This window comes from Trachypithecus francoisi, unplaced genomic scaffold (genome assembly GCF_009764315.1).
Source record: "Trachypithecus francoisi isolate TF-2019V2 unplaced genomic scaffold, Tfra_2.0 Contig01474, whole genome shotgun sequence".
In the NCBI taxonomy this organism is placed as follows: Eukaryota; Metazoa; Chordata; class Mammalia; order Primates; family Cercopithecidae; genus Trachypithecus; species Trachypithecus francoisi.
In genome coordinates, this window is record NW_022681435.1 from 8,570,800 (window position 1) to 8,590,142 (window position 19,343).

General features: G+C 45.2%; 1 long non-coding RNA gene across 5 annotated transcripts in view; it reads left to right on the forward strand.

The window, feature by feature from the left end:
* The first annotated feature begins 238 nt into the window (after nucleotides 1-238).
* Nucleotides 239-19,343, forward strand: part of LOC117098877 — a 29,674-nt gene continuing 10,569 nt past the window's right edge. The window contains exons 1-5 of one of the 5 annotated variants that reach the window (XR_004443630.1): nucleotides 279-480; nucleotides 5,061-5,254; nucleotides 5,405-5,590; nucleotides 6,570-6,637; nucleotides 10,137-10,244. This is a non-coding gene — a long non-coding RNA (uncharacterized LOC117098877). Of the gene's footprint in view, nucleotides 507-5,060; nucleotides 5,255-5,404; nucleotides 5,591-6,569; nucleotides 6,638-10,136; nucleotides 10,268-14,734; nucleotides 14,827-19,343 lie in introns of those variants that run through there. The other 4 variants (XR_004443632.1, XR_004443633.1, XR_004443629.1 and 1 more) reach the window with 4 other exon arrangements.

Here is a 19,343-nt window from a genome sequence, read left to right on the forward strand (position 1 = left end):
AAATTCACTTTGCTGTCTTCCATGCTCATTACGCATCGTTATGTTGGGGTTGGGGGTGGGGGTGCAGAACGAATAATTAACTCCCAGGCTTTGCCTTCTCTTTGTCTCAAGCACTTCGCATCCTCCCCTGTCTTTCTCCTCCAGAGATCAAACTCTTATCCCTTTTCCCAGTTTCCTTTGATGCAAGCTTTATGACTGGGAGGATGTGCTTGTCAGTTGCTATTCTAAGGACGTGGAGGTCATTTCAGTCCCTGCTTCTGTAAAAAGGATGAATTTGGAGGAAGCAACCCGTCAGCCTCCCCTTCCTCCACTTGACTTGTTTGTATGTTTCATAATCTGTTTTCAGCAGTAATTGTCCTATATGTGAAAATATGAAGCCTTATTTTGACAGCTGGCAGTGTCTTTGATATTGGAAGATGTCATTTGGAAAAGAGGGAACGACAGCAGATCGGAGGCAGCTGTTCCCCGCCGTGGTAGTCCGTGAGCACAGCTGTGGGGTGGCGATGGTGGGATTTGGGATTGGGCGGGCTGATGTTTGTTTGTGTTTTGTGTTTTGTCAAATCCCCGGGGCTGGATATCATTAGGCTACAAGGAGCACATTCTATTTAGTTAGAACCAGGAGCTGACGGCATCAGAGAAGAGGAGGAGGGAGAAAGAGCAAAGGGTCATGGAGCGAAAAAGAAAGAACAGGAGAGGACCTAGAAAGGTGGTATAAGGCCGTGAATGCGGGGGAGAGAAGTCACAGGCAGAGAAAGACAGAAAATGAGGAGGTGGAAACCGGCTGTGTAGGGGGATGGGCTAATTGCCCAAGTCAGGCTCTGCCCTGAGACCTGGGGATTCTCTAGCCTTTTCCACCCATCAGTGTCACAGGGGCAGCCGCTGCCTTAGTGCAGGGAGCCCAGTCCCTCCACTACCGTCCCTGCAGCCTGCAGACAGGGCCCACCTGCAGCCGATTCCCCGCTCCAGCAACTGGGAAAGGCTCCCATCTGCAGGTGAAGGGGAGCAGGAAAGCCACTCACCAGCGCCTGCAACCTCTGAGGCTGTTGTCCATGCACGTTCACACGTGGGAGAAGTGACTTTCTTACTCTTTCTTCAGTTCCAAGGAGCCCATTAGTGGCCTGTGAGGGGCTCAGGTGTTGTTCCCCTCAAGACCCACTGGGCCTGCCACTGCCAGGGCTCGTATTCCTGCCCCGGCGACAGGATCCAGTCAGGCTGTGTCCTGAACCCCACGCCCCACCAGAGCTTGCACACTCACCCCTCTCCACCTCCCCTTCTCAGTCTCCTGCCCTGGGTGTGCCTTGAGACCACCACCAGGACGTCCAACTCTAAAGCCACAGAGACCTGGGCTTTGTGGGAAAAGCTGAGCAGCGCATGCCTGCAGGTGAAGGATGAAGACGGGAAACCCAGAAAGGAGTCTCTCCTCATTAAAACAGACAAGCCTTTGGGGAGAGTTGCACCAAGAGTGCGAGTGGTCACCCCTCCAGGGGCTGTAACAGGGGAATCTGTGGGTCAGCGGCTTCTCTGCCACCACCAGCCACAGGACTTGGGGAGACACAGGAGGACTCCCTGTGTCCCTGTCCACAGCAGTCAGGGCCTGCCTGTTCATAGTTAGGTTATCACACAAAACCAGGGAAGTCAGGGACCAGCCTCTGACTGCAGGACACAACCACGAGCCACAGTGTTGCTGGGGAGGCCCAACCTGGCTCGGGTTGGCTGCTTTCTCCTTTACAGGCTAAAGATCTGCTGCCCACTGGCTCCTGTGGCCCTCTGTGGGGTGGGGGAGGCCGCCCTCCATCCTGCGTCACCACTCTGGCTGCCTCCGTTCCTGCAGCTGACTCTGCAGAGGTGGGGAGTTTTGCTAGCAAGGCAAGTGGGATGTACTTCCATCCATGTCACACAGAGCTGACAGAAGCTAGGCGATTCCAGGGGGAAATGTCCTCACTTCCTTCCGAATGGCCTGGCTGCAGCTTACGTGCACAGAGGAGTGGTTCCTAGACCCACTCTCAATTCTGGGTCTGGGTCTGGCTGGGTCTGGCTGTTTCTGCAGGCTTCTTGCTGTCAGGTCTTTCTGGTGTCAGAAGTCTCCTTCCCTGCTGCCACCTTCTGGAGTTAGGATGCCAGGCAGATTAGCAGGGAAGCAGCCCCATGGGGGGTTGAGCCCTGCCTCTCTACTCTGTTCTCTGCATGGGATCAGGGTGGCCCCGAGGGAGTGCAGAAGCGCCAGCCTTCCGCGGAGGGGAAGCCCTTTTCTGCCTGATCTATACAAGCTTCTCCTAAGTGCTAACGTCGGGCATAACCCCAAGGAAAGTTTCAAGGAGACGAGTTGTCCCAGCATGCAGTGCTGCAGAGAGCTCAAGGAAAGCGTTTACTGGATGTCAGAACTAGGAGGTCGTTGAGATGGGGAAGCTGCAGAGGACACCTGGGCACCGCTCCTTTGGGGATCTTAGCTGAGAAGCCTTCCTGTTGGCAAGAGAGAGGGTAGGAAGGACCTACTCTTCTGCCTACTCCAGTGGGCAGGCTTTCGCATGAGAAGGAAAGAGGAAATGTAATTATTTCTGAGACTGAAGAGATCAGGTGGCATGGTATGAATGATTAGGGAACAAGACTGTCATACACATCACGACAGTTCGTCAGTTCTAACTTCCCTCATGTGAATGACAGCTGACATTCACACTCGCAGGACAAGGAGCCAATAATAACTACAAGGTGGCAAGGGGCTCTGTCCCTTCTGCCGCCACTAAAGAAAGCATCTCAAAATGCAAGTGTGTGGTAGTGACTTCATTGTAGAGACAACGTTGAATCACCTCTAGTTTATTAAAATATTAAAATATTATCCTTTCACTCTTAGTCACAAATTACTTGCACCATGCCTCTCAATAACATAAACCAACAAAAAACTCAGTGAGATTCAGAACTCAATAGTTCAGCTAACACCCCTGCCATACTCACTCTTCCTTCCTAAAAAAAAATCAATGCCAACAACTTACAGAAAAATCTCATAAACACTAAACAGCGGTTCCTTTCCTAAAAAGTCTCTTTGGATATATATTGGTATATCCATTGGCTTACAAAGCTGTAATCAGTATATAACCTATAACTTCATGTTCTACTTTTCTTCACTAAATATTTCATCTACACATTATCATTTACTGGTGTACTCTCACAATATCTAGGGGCTAAAAAGATTTTATTCTTTAATGTTTTTGCATTGTGGAGTATTGGCTGTTTCTCATTGTTCATTTTACAGTGCTACAATTGATTTTTTTGTAGAAGAGAAAATCAATGTTTTATGTTTTCATTTTGAGGTACGTTTTCCCAAGTTAAACTATTGGATCAAAGGGTCTAAAGTGTTTGATGCCCTCTCACGTAGTGCCAGATTCCTTTTCTATAAGAATATACAAGCCAGGCATGGTGGCTCATGCCTATAATCCCGGCACTTTGGGAGGCTGAGGCGGGTGGATCACCTAAGATCAGGAGTTCAAGACCAGCCTGGCCAACATGATGAAACCCTATCTCTACTAAAAATACAAAATTAGCCAGGCATGGTGGCACATGCCTGTAATCCCAGCTACTCAGGAGGCTGAGGCATGAGAATTGCTTGAACCCAAGGGTTGGAGGTTGCAGTGAGCCAAAAGCTCACCACTGCACTCCAGCCTGGGCGACAGAGTGAGACTCTGTCTTTAAAAAAAAAAAAAAAAAAAAAAAGAATACACCTATTGTTAGTACCACTAGCAATAGATGAACATCCAGTCCCCTTCATGCCAAATGAATTTTTTTCTTTCTTTTCTTTTTCTTCTCCTTTTTTTTTTTAGTTTCATAGATATGCAATACTTCTCAAAAGAATTGTTTTAAATCTATATTTCTGAAGTTGAATTTAGGGGAGAGCCTGTGCCCCTGATGCCACCCTAAAGTGTCGGAGCCTCTTCACCCCAACAGCCTCCTTGCACACACATGTATTAACCCAAAGAGGGAAGTTTCTTCAAGACCCAAGCCCAGACGGCCAGCTCACACACGCATGGGACTGGTTTAAAGGAAAGTGTGGAGCTGCTCTGGAGCATGGCACAACAACCATTAGTTTAGTATCTGCAAAGGGTGGACGGTCCAGAAGTAGGCACTGAACTAGCTGCATCGTGGAGCCTGAAGGAGAGTGCGATGCTGCGAGCCCTTCCTCCCAAAAGCTGCGTAGCAACTACACATGCCTCCTGAACAGCTTTTCTTACCCCGTCTTCTGTTCTAAGTACAGCAACTACATGTCCTAAATCTGCTAACTTTTCAAACAGGTGGTCTAGTTGTCCCCAGAAAGTGCACCCATTCTTTTGAGACCACATATCCCAAATTTGGACTGGGGACATGTGGTCACTACTATTTTGATATGTTGGTTTCCCACACTCCACTAGAACGCAAGCTTATTAAGAGTAAGGACTGTCTTATTCATCATTCCAAACCTGTATCATCCCTTTTCTACAACCTACACCATCCTTTAATTATAAAGTTGGTTCTACTTGCTCTCTTGTCACTTAGAGAGTTGCTATTCTTTGAAAATACAGATCCTAAAATAGCTCCATCTCTTTTCTCTCTTCCAAGCTGTGTGTGTGTGTGTGTGTGAAAATGGGTTCCAAAAATACAATTTTCTTTAATGTGTTATATGTAGCAACAGAGAAGCAAAAGGCAATAATATGCCCAGTAAGTACTGCCTACCAAACTAATTCTGAATACTTTATTGTCCTGCTGACAACTGAAGAATGGTATTTGAAAGTCAAAAATTTCACTGCTTTCACACAGTGTACAAATTGAAGCTCACATGGCCAATGAAGGATATTAACCAGAGATGTCAGTTATATAAAGAGTTTCATCACAGTGCTATATATACGTAGCTCTCAATAGATATTATAAAGATGAAAATACTAAACATGTTTTTATAAATGACACACTAGATTGCATATCCATACAGCAAATCCTCTAGAGTATCAGAAGAATAATTCTGGTAAATGCTTTGATTCTAAACTCTCCACATTCCACTGACTTCAACAGAGATCCCAGCACCTAACATTGTCTTCCAGATTCCTCCTCCTACTATGACAGGGTAGCCTGAAAGACTGATGGGAGTTAGTCTTGTTGAACTGGCACAGTCTTCAGTACGCAAGGAGCCCATCGCATCCTCAACCTAGAGCTCAAATCCAAGCTTTGGCGACTGGACCAAAACATCTAGATGGTTAGGTGAGGGTGAAGAGGATGGCTAATCATTTCTAGAATGGTAAGTTTCACTTGGCAGGAATTGTCTTTCATTATCCAGTAGGGTTTTTAATTCTCCTCCAAATAATTTAAATGACAAATTCAAGATAAATGAGGAAAGTGTCCTTTGGAAAATAAACATCCATCATCAGTCCCATTTGTGGGTTCCCAGGACAGCTGGTGCGAATCAAGGGGAATATGAAACATCTTCTGCATCTCTTGACTCACATCTGGCCCCAACCCAGCGCCTTCTGAGTCTAGAAGACTTTACATCTCACAGTTTCCTCTGCCGCCCCACAGGCCTGCTTGGACAGCTCTGGCTTGGTGGCAGGAAGGCCACGAAGCTGCAGATCAACCAGTGAGTATGTGTTCTGTCCTCTTCTCAACTTCCTGCACAACCTGAGCTCCAGACGCGATGCACAGCAGAGTGGCGCATGCCGGGGTCTCTCAGTGCTAATTCTGAGCGCGGCTCCCAGAGGCCAAAGACAGGCGAGGCAGGAGCGCCGCTGCTATTGAAGGATGGAGGCATGGAATATGAACTGAAGTCCAGAGTGTCCCCCGGAAGTCTCTATATGGCAAAGCCGCAGCTGGCCCTCAGGAGCAGGAAAAGCAAGGCAGCACGATCAGGAAAGGGGTCAGGAATGACTCTGAAAGGCTGGGCCTTGGGACAGCAGGAAGGGCTTCATGCTGAGAGCACTGGCTTGGACCATCAGAGTAAGCAGCAAGGGCTAGGTAGAGCTCAGTTCTGGACACTGGGCAAGCGGGTAGAGATGTTCTGGGACCCCCTAGTCTTCACTAAGGGATCCTGGGCTCCAATTATGGTTCAGTTATTCAATGCATAGACCAGGGTCTTCTCTTGGCTGGCCGGAGTCCCAGGGGCTGGGAGCCTGGCACTGTATGAGACATGCATGCACCTCCTCCTGTGTAATATACTTTGAGGAGGGAGTTTGCAGGAGGAGGAGTTGGGGGTGATAGAAAAACTTACCATTTATCTACAGTCCAGAACCCACACCTGAACTAGTAAGTTCATTCTCATTTTTAAAATTTTCATTATTTTTTAGAGGTAGGTTCTCACTCTGTCACCCAGGCTGGAGTGCAGCACTTCCTCCCCAAAGCCCTGTAAAAGTTTGAGGTTTGCAGCCTCAAACTCCTGGGCTCCTGAAGGCCCTCCCACCTCAGCCTCCTGAGTAGCTGGGATTATAAGCACACACTATCCTCTTGCCTCAGCCTCTCCAAGGCTAGAATTACAGGCATGGGCCAATGTGCCTAGCTGTGACTTAATTCTAAACTTTACCAGATTATTAATCAATTTCTTATCTTCCCCACATTTGGCTCAGGTAAGAGATGGGGCAGTGTCTAAGGAACCTCAGTGGACTCAGCCAGGAAAGCTGCGAAGAAGCCTCAGGTATTTGTACACACATGTTCATAACAGCATTATTAACGGTAGTCAAAAGGTAGAAACAAGCCAATGCCATGGATGGATGAACGGATAAAGAAAACGTGGTCCATACATACAGTAGAGTGTGAGTCAGCCTTTACAAAGAAGGGGATTCTAAAGTATAGAAATACAATTAAAATTTTTACAAAGAAAGGGAAATCTCCCACATGCAACAACATGGATGAACCTTAAAGACATTATGCTAAGTGAAATAAAAGGACAAATACTGCATGATTCCACTTCTATGAGGCATCCAAAGTAGTGAATTTATAATACATAGTGATAGACAGCGGAATGGGGGTTGCCAGGGGCTGGGTGGAGAGGGAAAGGGGACTGGTTTAACGGGCACAGAGTTGCAGGTTTACAAGACGGTAAGAATTCTGGAGATGCGTTGCACAACCAGGTGAATGCCGTTAGCATACAGAACTCAATAGGGAGTTACTGTTGAATGGCTACACAGTTTCAGTTTGGGAAGATAATGCATAATGGAGATAATTGCACAAGGAAATAAATGTACTTAGTACCACATAACTGTACACGTAACATGGTTAAAATGGTAGCTTTTATGTCACGGATATTTTACCAGAGTTAGGAAAAAAAAAAACAAAAAATCAGGTATGGTTCCTGCAAACTCAGAACCTTTCTGTAGGGAAGCCGGCTTCCCCAGCTAGCATAGCAGCTCCTCAAAGTTTAGGAAATGGCAAAAGATAAATTAACATGTTCTCTAGTGAAAAATACAAAACCAAACTAGGAAGAAGCAGATGCAGGGGAAATAATGAAGGGATGGCACTTCTCTGAGCTTCGCCTGTGCCGGTGGCTCCCAAAGGTCAGCATGCCTCACAGTACTGAGAGGGCTTATGAAAACATGGATTGAATTTCTTTTTTCTTTCTTTCTTTCTTTCTTTCTTTTTTTTTTTTTTAACATAAAATAGTTCAGAAAAGATGCATTTGCCTTTCTTACAAGTTCCCAGGTGATGCTGAAGTTGTCATTCGGACACCACACTTTGAGAACCGCTGGCCTATCCACATCTCTTTAAACTATGAAAACCATACTCAAGGAGTTCTCAAATTTCCATAAGAGGATTTACCTGCGATGTTTGCTGTGATTCCAGATTCCTAAGCCCTATAAACATGTGTTATTTTTAAAGTCCCCCTCTGCCCCGGATTCTGATACAGCAGGTACTCATTCCATAGGCTGATAAATGCTGCCCTAAGCATGCATTCATTAGCCCAGTGGTTCTCAAAGTGTGGTCTGTGGACCACCAGCCACAGCATCACCTGGGTACTAATTAGAAAACCAAACTTCAGGCCCCACCCTGACCTACTGAATCAGATACTCTGGGGGTGGAACCCGGCAATCTGCGTTTCAACAAACCCTTTGGGTGGTTCTGATTCACACGCAAGTTTGAGAACCACTGAGTTAGATCTTTGACAACCCTTTTCATTGATATACTGATGGTAAGCAAGAGCTTTTGGACAATGGATGGGAAGTTTCACCATGTATGTGACCAGGGCTGGCTCTGTTGCCCAGGCTGGAGTGCCGTAGCGCAATCATGGCTCACTGCAGTCTTGATTTCCCAGGCTCAAGTGATCCTCTCACGTCAGCCTCCTGAGTAGCTGGGACTGCAGGTGTGCACCACCACGCCTGGCTGATCTCCAATGCCTGGGCTCAAGTAATCTTTCTGCCTTAGTCTCCCAAAGTGCTGGGATTACAGGCGTGAGCCATCAAACCCGGCCTATTCTTTTTTTTTTTCCATATTGGCCTAAAAATGTGATTTGTATATTTTGGGGGTTGGAAAAGTTAATGAAGAGAATTAGAAATACTCTGGTACTGGAGGCCACATCTAATATAAATGATAGAAACTTCAAGAAAGGGGCCGCACAGTAGCTCACGCCTGCAATCCCAGCACTTTGGGAAGCTGAGGCGGGCAGATCCATGAGGTCAGGAGTTCAAGACCAGCCTGGCCAATATGGTGAAACCCTGTCTCTACTAAAATACAAAAATTAGCCGGGCATGGAGGTGTGTGCCTGTAATCCCAGCTACTCGGGAGGCTGAGGCAGAAGAATTGCTTGAACCCCGGAGGTAGAGGTTGCAGTGAGCCAAGATCACATCACTGCACTCCAGCCTTGGTGATGGAGTGAGACTCCGTCTCAAAAAAGAAAAAGAAAAAGAAACTTCAAGGAGGCAAATTTTGGCTTAGTAAGAGGAATCACTTTGTTCTGTTGGAAGGGCTGTGGCCATGAGCAAGCTGTTCTTAGGGATGTGGTGAGTGGGCTATTGTGGGAAGTAGTCCGTTTGCAGGTCATAAGCAAATCTGAGAACAAACTAGACTGGGTCAAGGGTTCCCAGATGCCTATCTAAACAACATCAATATCAGGATGACCTGGGATTGTTAAACTCCATTCTGGAGTGGCACCCACAAAGATTCAGCTGGGGCATACCTGGGGAGAGCGACTTGCTCATTGCATCGATTCTCAGGTGATTCTGAAGCACCTGATCTGAGAATTACTAACCCAGATATATTTGATGTCCTTTCTAAATTCTTGGGCTGTACAAAAGAGGATGGGTAAATTATTTGTTTTTGTTTAAGTTGGAGTTTTGCTCTTGTTGCCCAGGCTGGAGTGCAATGGCATGATCTTGGCACACTGCAACCTCCACCAGCCAGCTTCAAGCAATTCTCCTGCCTCAGCCTCCCGAGTAGCTGGGATTACAGCTGCCTGCCACCACACCCAGCTAAATTTTTTTTTTTTTTTTTGTATTTTTAGTAGAGGCGGGGTTTCACCATATTGACCAGGCTGGTCTCAAACTCCTGACCTCTGGTGATCCACCCACCTTGGCCTCCCAAAGTGCTGGGATAACAGTTGTGAGCCAACACGCCTGGCTGAAAGGTTCATTTCTAAGGGTTGGGAAGTGGGAAAAGATTAAAGAATTTTCTTCTGCAGATAAGAGGTCTGCATTAAAAACTAACATGGATGATGGTGTCTTCAGCTCCACTAACAAACAGTGCCTGTAAGAAATGGATTTAAACTACAGCAGAAAGGATTGCATTAAAGGAAAAAAAATGTCTTGGCAATAAGGATTATTAAACACTGGGATGAGCTAAAATAGTTGACTGTGGAAGATTCTTCTCTGGAGAATTTTTAAAGGATGCCTTCTCATCTGTCTGGAATGATGCTGGGGGAACATTTTAAATTCCCTTCTAACCATGATTCTGATGTTCACATCTACATAACAGCACATTAAACTAATAGGGACTCTGTGTCCCTCAAGCTTGTAAAAGAGTCATAAATGGAAGCTCCTCTCACTATTAGATTTCTAGTAAAACAGAATTAGCAAGTGGTGAATAGACACAATGTTAATACACTAATAAGACCTTGGTTTCAGTAGGAGGAAAGACCAGTGTCTCGTTTGCCAGTCACTTAATCCTCTGTGAATGATTTAGGAGGCTTCAACTTTTTTCCACAGATTTGTCCTACGAGAACCAAGTCTCCAGTAAAGAAATATAAGAAATCAACTTCTACGCCAGGCACGGTGGCTCACGCCTGTAATCCCTGCGCTTTGGGAGGCTGAGGCGGGCAGATCACCTGAGGTCGGGAGTTTGAGTCCAGCCTGACCAACATGGAGAAACCTTGTCTCTACTAAAAACACAAAATTAGCCGGGCGTGGTGGCACATGCCTGTAATCCCAATTACTTGGGAGACTGAGGCAGGAGAATCGCTTGAACTTGAGAGGTGGAGGTTGCAGTGAGGCAAGATCGTGCCATTGCGCTCCAGCCTGGGCAACAAGAGCGAAACTCTGTCTCAAAAAAAAAAAAAAAAAAAAAAGAAAAGAAAAGAAAAGAAATCAACTTCTACCTGATCATATCTTTCTGTGGTTCTGATTTTAAGTTACAATTGGAATTAGACATCAAGGCAAAGGTTGCTGAAAAGGGAAGATCTTAAAGTAAAAAGAGAGCCAGGAAGGAAGCCTCTGAACAAACACAGATAGGAATAGCAGCTTGAGAGAGCAGGCCCCACCCTGGATATAAAGTGGGGAGCTGACACAGGGCCAGGACAGAGGCGTCAGACCCAGCAGTGAACCCAGCTGGGGACGAGGCCAGAAGAGACACAGCCATCATGGGGTTTAAATCTCTTAAGCATTCCTGATTCAGGAAAGATTGTCTTAGTCAGATGCTTGCATTTTTTCAGTAGGCGGCACACCCAAAACTGATGTAGAGTGGGGGGCGAGTTGGCTCACACCTGTAATCTCAGCACTCTGGGAGGCCGGGCCGGGAGGACTGCTTGAGACCAGGAGTTTGAGACCAGCCTGGGCAGCATGACAAAACCCCATCTCTACAGAAAATACAAAAGTTAGTCAGGCATGCTGGCGTGTACCTGCAGACCCAGCTACTCAGATGGGAGAGGCACCGGAGCCCGAGGAGGTCAAGGCTGCAGTGAGCTGTGATCACACCACCACACTGCAGTGAGCTGTGATCACACCACCACACTACAGCCTGGGCAACAGAATGAGACCGTGTCTCAAACAAACAAACAGACAAACAAAAAACGGATGTAGAGTTTATGAAATCCTTTCAGTCTGTTCTGAAACTCCAGGAGGCTCCTTCTGTGAAGCAGCAGCTTTGTAATGTGCAGCATCGTGGTTTAAAATGTTTGCTTGGGCCTGATGTGATGGCTCACACCTCTAATCCCAGCACTTTAGGAGGCTGAGTGGGGAGAATCAGTTGAAGCCAGGAGTTCGAGGCCAGCCTGGGCAACATAGTAAGACCCTGCCTCTACAAATTAAAAAAATTACCTGGGCATGGTGGCACAGGCCTGTAGTCCTAACTACTCAGGAGGCTGAGGCGAGGATTGCTTGAGTCCAGGATTTAGAGCTGTGATCATGCCACTGCACTCCAGCCTGTGCAACAGAGCAAAATCCTGTCTCCAAAAATTTTAATTTAAAAAAAGTTTGAGGCCGGGCGCGGTGGCTCAAGCCTGTAATCCCAGCATTTTGGGAGGCCAAGATGGGCGGATCACAAGGTCAGGAGATCGAGACCCTCCTGGCTAACCCGGTGAAACCCCGTCTCTACTAAAAAATACAAAAAACTAGCCGGGCGAGGTGGCAGGCGCCTATAGTCCCAGCTACTCAGGAGGCTGAGGCAGGAGAATGGCGTGAACCCTAAAGGCGGAGCTTGCAGTGAGCTGAGATCCAGCCACTGCACTCCAGTTTGGGCGACAGAGCAAGACTCCATCTCAAACAAAAAAAAAAAAAAAAAAAGTTTGGAGGCCAGGCATGGTGGCTCACACCTGTAATCCCAGCACTTAGGGAGGCTGAGGCAGGCGGATCACTGGAGGCCAGGAGTTTGAGACCAGGCTGGCCAACATGCTGAAACCCCGTCTCTACAAATAATACAAAAATCAGCCAGGTGTGGTAGTGCACATCTGTAATTCCAGCTACTTGGGAGGCTGAGGCATGAGAATTGCTTGAACCTGGGAGTCGGAGGTTGCAGGGAGCCGAGATCTTGCCACTGAACTCCAGCCTGGGTGACAGAGTGAGACTTTTTTCAAAAAAATAAAAAATAAAAATAAAAAAAAGGTTGGCCCTGAAGTCAAGTGACTTGGATTAAAACCTTCCTCTGCCACTTGACTATGGGCGTGATTCTCAACATCTCTGAGCCTCGATTTCCTTATTTGAAATAGGAGGACTAATTAGAACTGGGTTATTGAGGTGATTTTAGGAGATAATGACTGTGTACAGGGGCAGGCAATGGTCAGTGCTCGACAAATGTTAGCTTGCCACCATTTCTCTACAGAACTGTGTGGCTAAACTCTCAGGTTCCCTAAAGCGGTGCCTCTCAAATGCTAGGGTAAGACCTGGCACCAGTCTGTGGCAAAGTTTTCAGCATTCCTTGACAAACGGGAGAAGTGAGCAGAATGTTGTGTGTGCAGGGTGGCATTTAGTGGCCACGGACAGTCTTCTTTCTTGGGAAGCAATGCTCTTTCCTCTGAAGATGTACAATGTCCTTTGCTTTTAGAAGTAATGATCATAGTAGAAGATATTTTTAAGTTTCATGTTCTTTGCAGCTTTATGTTAGTCTTTACTTTTTTCTTCCTGTACCTTGAAATCCAAGGGTCCTGGAACCATTCGAAAGGGCGTGAGAAAATACAAAGAGGGGTGTGCTGGGCTCAGTGATTCTGCCTGGTGGTCCAAGGGCACGAGCATGGCAGGTGTATCTTCTACTTCTCTTACCATCACAGACTTTTCTTCGTGCCTCTCATGTTCTTCCTTCTCATGTTTTTTGTTCCTTCACCAATTTCTTCCTCTCATTGGGTATGTTTCTAACTGTATTCTCCCTCTTGCTTTTGCTTTGGCCTGTTAGGCTATTTTCTCTTGTTTGTGGCATTTCCCCCTCCCCTTTTCATGTCCTGTTTCTCCTCCCCTCACACACGTTAGATTTGTTTCTGGTTTTGCACCTGATTATTTTTTCGAGCCATAAGTGTTGCATCCCCAGGGCTGCCCATGCACCCAGGTGACAGTGGTGGGGGACAGGTACAGGATGTGTGCAGCGGAGCACACATCGTGTTCGTCCCCTCCAGACAGGGGTTTGTGCTGAGATAGGACAACAAACGTGGCCCTTTCCTAGTCTGTTTTCTGTTACTTGTTTTTAGTAAAACAAAATACTGGAGATTGGCTAAATTATAAATAAATGACATTTATTCTCACATTTCTGGAGGCTGGGAAGTCCAAAAGCATGGCACTGGCATCTAGCAAGGGCCTTCTTGCTGCATCATCACATGGCAGAAGAAAAAGTGAGCACCCAAGACAGAGAGATCAAATTGGACCAAACTCATTCTTTTTTTTTTTTTTTTTGAGATGGAGTCTCATTCTGTTGCCCAGGCTGGAGTGCAGTGGCACAATCTTGGCTCACTGCAACCTCCACTTCCCAGGTTTGAGCAATTCTCCTGCCTCAGCCTCCAAAGTAGCTGGGATTATAGGTGCCTGCCACCATATCCAGCTAATTTTTGTATTTTTAGTAGAGGCGGGGTTTCACCATGTTTGCCAGGCTGGTCTTGAACTCCTGACCTCAAGTGATCCTCCTGCCTTGGCCTCACAAAGTGCTGGGATTATAGGCGTGAGCTACTGTACCCAGCCAAACTCATCCTTTTAATCAGGAACCAACTCAGGTGATAACTTACCATTCCCTCAATAATAGCATTAATCCACTCATGATCGAGTCACCTCTCTAGAGGCCCCACCTCTTAATACTGTTACGATGGCACTTATATCTCAACATGAGTTTTGGAGGAATCTTCAAACCACAGCAGCTTTTCAGATGGTTCTGTCTCCACATTCATGACACGTCCTTCATTAATTAAAACATTCCATTTTAGCAGTGAAGACCATTCCTCTGGTGGTTGCATTTTTTTCCCCAGAGACAGCCAGCTAGGCCAACTCATCACAGTTTGCCTGGGACTTTCCCGGTTTTAGCACTAAAAGTTCCACAACCTGGGCAACCTCTGGCAAGCTGGCACCGTTGATCACCCTAGAGCCAGTGGTGAACCCCCTACTAGACTGTTGGTCGAAGATTAGGCACAGGTAGGTCTAAGTTCGGATAAACTGATCAGGAGAGATTTCTGGGATCATTTAATCCATACAGGGGCTGGGATCATTTAACCCTGAGCAGAGAAAGCTGAGGTGAGGACGGGAGGGGGCTATTTTGGAAACAACGTTCACGTGTGTTTGCTGGGTGTGCTTGGATGTGTGTCCAGCTGCGGTCCATCTCCACCCGAAATCAAAGCCAGAGGAAATGGATGGGAGTGGAGCCTGAATTTACTCACAAAGTTAAATTTCCTGCCAGTAAGTATTCTTAGACGCTAGAATGAGTTTCTAAGACAGATTAGGCATTGTCCTTGGCGGTCCTCAGCACAGTAAATTCCTGAGGGCTTTAAGAGTTTAGGTGTGGCCCAAGAGCTGAGGGGGTGGGCAAAACATATTTCCAAGATTCCTTCCAACCCTAGGACTCTGTTTCCACCTATCCACCAATTATGGCTCTGATTATTTTTCTTGTCCTCTTTTGCCCCTAGTTAAACCTTATGAGGAGCAAGAAAAAAGTGGTTTGATTATAGTCTCGTTAAGGAACCCGTCAAGCTTCCCCACAGCGTGATGTGGAGGAAAGGTTAGCATGTTTGTTTGTTTTTCCCTAAGGAATGCTTACATTTAGAAGAGATTATTTATTGCTCAACTTAGTAACAGCAATATTAAAAATTTAAAACAAGGAGAAAAATTCCCTGTAAGCCTACTACTCCAACAGACTAGCCCACCCCACTTTTCTTCCCACTCATCATTCTGAGATTTCCTGAGGTTTTTGTTTTTTTCTTTTTTCTTTTCTTTTTTCTTTTTTTTTTTTTTTGACAGAGTCTTGTCCTGTCACCCAGGCTGGAGTGCAATGATGTGATCTCGGCTCAGTGCAACCTCCGCCTCCTGGCTTCAAGCAATTCTCCTGCCTTAGCCTCCTGAGTAGCTGGGACTACAGGCACATGCCACTATGCCTGGCTAATTTTTGTATTTTTAGTAGAGACCAGGTTTTGCCATGCTGGCCAGGCTAGCCTCAAACTCCTGAAGTCAAATGATCCACCTGGTTTGGCCTCTCAAAGTGCTGTAATTACAATGAGCCACTGCACCCGGCTCCTCCCCAGGTCTTCTTAGTATTTAACTTGGCATCCAACTTTACTCATTTAGGATTCTTACATTACAGACATTGGACCTTATGGAGTATAAAGTAAAGCAAAGCAAACCAAACTAAAAGGAAATCCTAGTTAATTGAGTTATTTCTAATTTTTGAAATCAGCTTGTTTTCCTTCATGAAATTGTCCCACATTCTGGGCAATTAAGCTGAGCCATCTGGTGAACAGTTTTTTCCAATCGATAGGCTTTGAGGTTGGCGATGGGTTCTTATTGTTTTAGGGATTTTTCCCTTTCATATAAACCGTTTTCTTTGTTGGAAATTGAGCCCCTGCTACACCAAACCTGAGCATCTCTTTCCACTGTGCTATGTTTTTTTTTTTTTTTTGAGACTGAGTTTCACTTTTGTTGCTCAGGCTGGAGTGCAATGGCGCCATCTCGGCTCACTATGACCCAGGCTGGAGTGCAACGGCGCAATCTTGGCTCACCGCAACCTCTGCCTCCCGGCTTCAAGCGATTCTCTTGCCTCAGCCTCCTGGGTAGCTGGCATTCCAGGCATGCGCCACCATGCCTGGCTAATTTTTGTATTTTTAGTAGAGACAGGGTTTCACCATGTTGGTCAGGCTGGTCTCAAACTCCCGACCTCAGGTGATCCACCCGCTTCAGCCTCCCAAAGTGCTGGGATTACAGGCGTGAGCCACCATGCCCAGCCTCCACTATGCTATTCTTAATTTGTGACTCATCCCCGATCCCAGGCCACCAACTCTGAGGTCAGATGCTGACAGTGTAAACTCTGGGTGATCTCATCAGCTCCCCACAGAAGTTCCTTGACTTCTGTCTATCCCTGTACTGACACAGTTCCCACCCCAGCCCGCCACACTCACACCCAGAGTCTCATCCGGGTTACTCTGTGTGTTCACAAACTCAAATGGCTATGAAAAGCTTAGCCGGTGGTAACCAGAGTAACAGGACTGGGGCCAGGAAAAATCCTAAACTCAGAGAACAACACCTTGATTCTTGCATGAGTGGTTTTTTCAGGTAAGAATATAAAATAGTTTTAGTTTCACCTTTGGATATAAAGTAGATGAAATAAATTATGTTCAAAAGAGGTATGAGGCCCTGAATAGATACTGATTTTATCTTTAAACAAGTGGTTGTTAAAAAGCAGCAAGGCCATAGAGCAGGATGCAATGTAGAAACCAGTAAAGGGTTTAATACGATGCCTTTCATTACATGATTTAAACAACAAGCCTGGGGTGTTTCCCCACGTGGATTCTTCCTTTAAGAAGGAGAACAGTGCCTTTTGTCTTGTTTTGGTTTCCGCTGGGTATCCATTTAGAGTTACAGATTAATAGTGATATTAGTGACACCAGCAGAACGTTGCCAAAATTGGAGGAAGTCACTGTATTTTGTGTCCTTTTTACATAGAGGAGGCTCTTCCTTTTTGTTTATATTTTTTCTACTTGGTTTTCCATATCACAGCTCTATCCGTAAAACTCATGCAGTCATCATAAGCAGTAGGTACACTGATGAAACAAATGTTCTGATTTGGTTTCGTTATAGTCTTTTAATGACCCATGCCCAGTCTCACTCTCTTCCCATGAGTACCCAGGTTTTAGTTTACTTCTTTTTTTTTTTTTTTTTTTTTTTTGAGACAGGGTCTTGCTCTGTCACCCAGGCTGGAGTGCGGTGGTGTGATCACAGCTCACTGCAATCTCAGCCTCCTGGGCTCAAGTGATCCTCCTCCTTCTTCTCCTGAGGAGCTGGGACCACAGGCACATACCACCACCCCCAGCTGATTTTTAAATTTTTTTTTTAGAGATGGAGTCTGACCATATCATCCAGGCTGGTCTTGAGCCCCTGGCCTCAAGCAATTCTCCTGCCTTCAAGCAGTCCTCCTGCCTCAGCCTACCAAAGTGCTGGGATTATAGGTGTGAACCACTGCATCCGGCCAGTACCTATGTTTTTATGTGTGTTCTTCCAACTCACCTTCCATACCTTCATATACATAACATCATCTATATAATATAGACTTTAATTTACCAGTAGGCATTGTGCTAGACATCTCATTCTACTGATTTTCTTCATTCAACGTGTTTTTGAGATCTAGCCATGTTGATAGAAGTAAATCTTATTTACTGCCCTGGCTGCCTTCTGGTTTTCCCATCCTATGAATATACCACATTTTCCTTATCCACTCTGCCACTAAAGGTTAGCTTACAGTGGCAGATGATGCTACTGCAAACTGGCATAAATCTCTTTGTGCGTCTGTCAGAAAGATTCTCCGGGATATCACCTAGGAACTGCACTGCTAGATCACATGAGAGTATACATATGTGCATGTTTTCACAAAATGCTTCCCAACTGACCTTCACAAATGACAACAGAAGGTGACTCCTGCCCTTCTGTAGTGTAATGAGGAGTTTCCATTTCCCCGTGTCCCTGTCAGCACTTGATATTATACAACTTTTTATTTCTTGCCATTCTAATAGTTGTAAGGGAACAGCTCAATGTTAACATAATCTGTATTGTTTTGATTACTAATGAGTTCTTCGCCTATTTATTAACTATCCCAGTTTTACTTCTCTGCATTTCTTTTTTTTTTTTTTTTTTCCAACTTTTATTTTAGGTTCAGAGGGTATATGTGCAGGTTTGTTACATGGGTCTAAATCATTCTGCCATAAAGACACAATCAATTGTGTGTGTTTTTTTTTTTTTTTTTTGGTGTTGTAGAAATCATTTTTAATTTTAGTGTAAAGTTAAAAAATAAGCAAAAGTATTAATAATATTTATAATTATACAAATCATTGATGGATATATAATATATAAATATATAAACTACTAGGCATGGTGGCTCATGTTTCTTTTTTTTTTATTATACTTTAAGTTCTAGGGTACATGTGCATAAAGTGCAGGTTTGTTACATATGTATACTTATGCCATGTTGGTGTGCTACACCCATCAACTCATCAGCACCCATCAATTCATCATTTATATCATGTATAACTCCCCAATGCAATCCCTCCCTCCTCCCCCCTCCCCATGATAGGCCCCAGTGTGTGATGTTCCCCTTCCCGAGTCCAAGTGATCTCATTGTTCAGTTCCCACCTATGAGTGAGAACATGCGGTGTTTGGTTTTCTCTTCTTGTGATAGTTTGCTAGAATGATGGTTTCCAGCTGCATCCATGTCCCTACAAAGGATGCAAACTCATCCTTTTTTATGGCTGCATAGTATTCCATGGTGTATATGTGCCACATTTTCTTAATCCAGTCTGTCACAGATGGACATTTGGGTTGATTCCAAGTCTTTGCTATTGTGAATAGTGCCGCAATAACATACATGTGCATGTGTCTTTGTAGTAGAATAATTTATAATCCTTTGGGTATATACCCAGTAGTGGGATGGCTGGGTCATATGGTACATCTAGTTCTAGATCCTTGAGGAATTGCCATACTGTTTTCCATAATGGTTGAACTAGTTTACAATCCCACCAACAGTGTAAAAGTGTTCCTATTTCTCCACATCCTTTCCAACATCTGTTGTTTCCTGGCTTCTTAATGATTGCCATTCTAACTGGTGTGAGGTGGTATCTCATTGTGGTTTTGATTTGCATTTCTCTGATGGCGAGTGATGATGAGCATTTTCTCATGTGTCTGTTGGCTGTATGAATGTCTTCTTTTGAGAAATGTCTGTTCATATCCTTTCCCCACTTTTTGATGGGGTTGTTTGTTTTTTTCTTGTATATTTGTTTCAGTTCTTTGTAGATTCTGGATATTAGCCCTTTGTCAGATGAGTAGGTTGCAAAAATTTTCTCCCATTCTGTAGGTTGCCTGTTCACTCTGATGGTAGTTTCTTTTGCTGTGCAGAAGCTCTTTAGTTTAATTAGATTCCATTTGTCAATTTTGGCTTTTGCTGCCGTTGCTTTTGGTGTTTTAGATATGAAGTCCTTGCCCATGCCTATGTCCTGAATGGTACTACCTAGATTTTCTTCTAGGGTTTTTATGGTATTA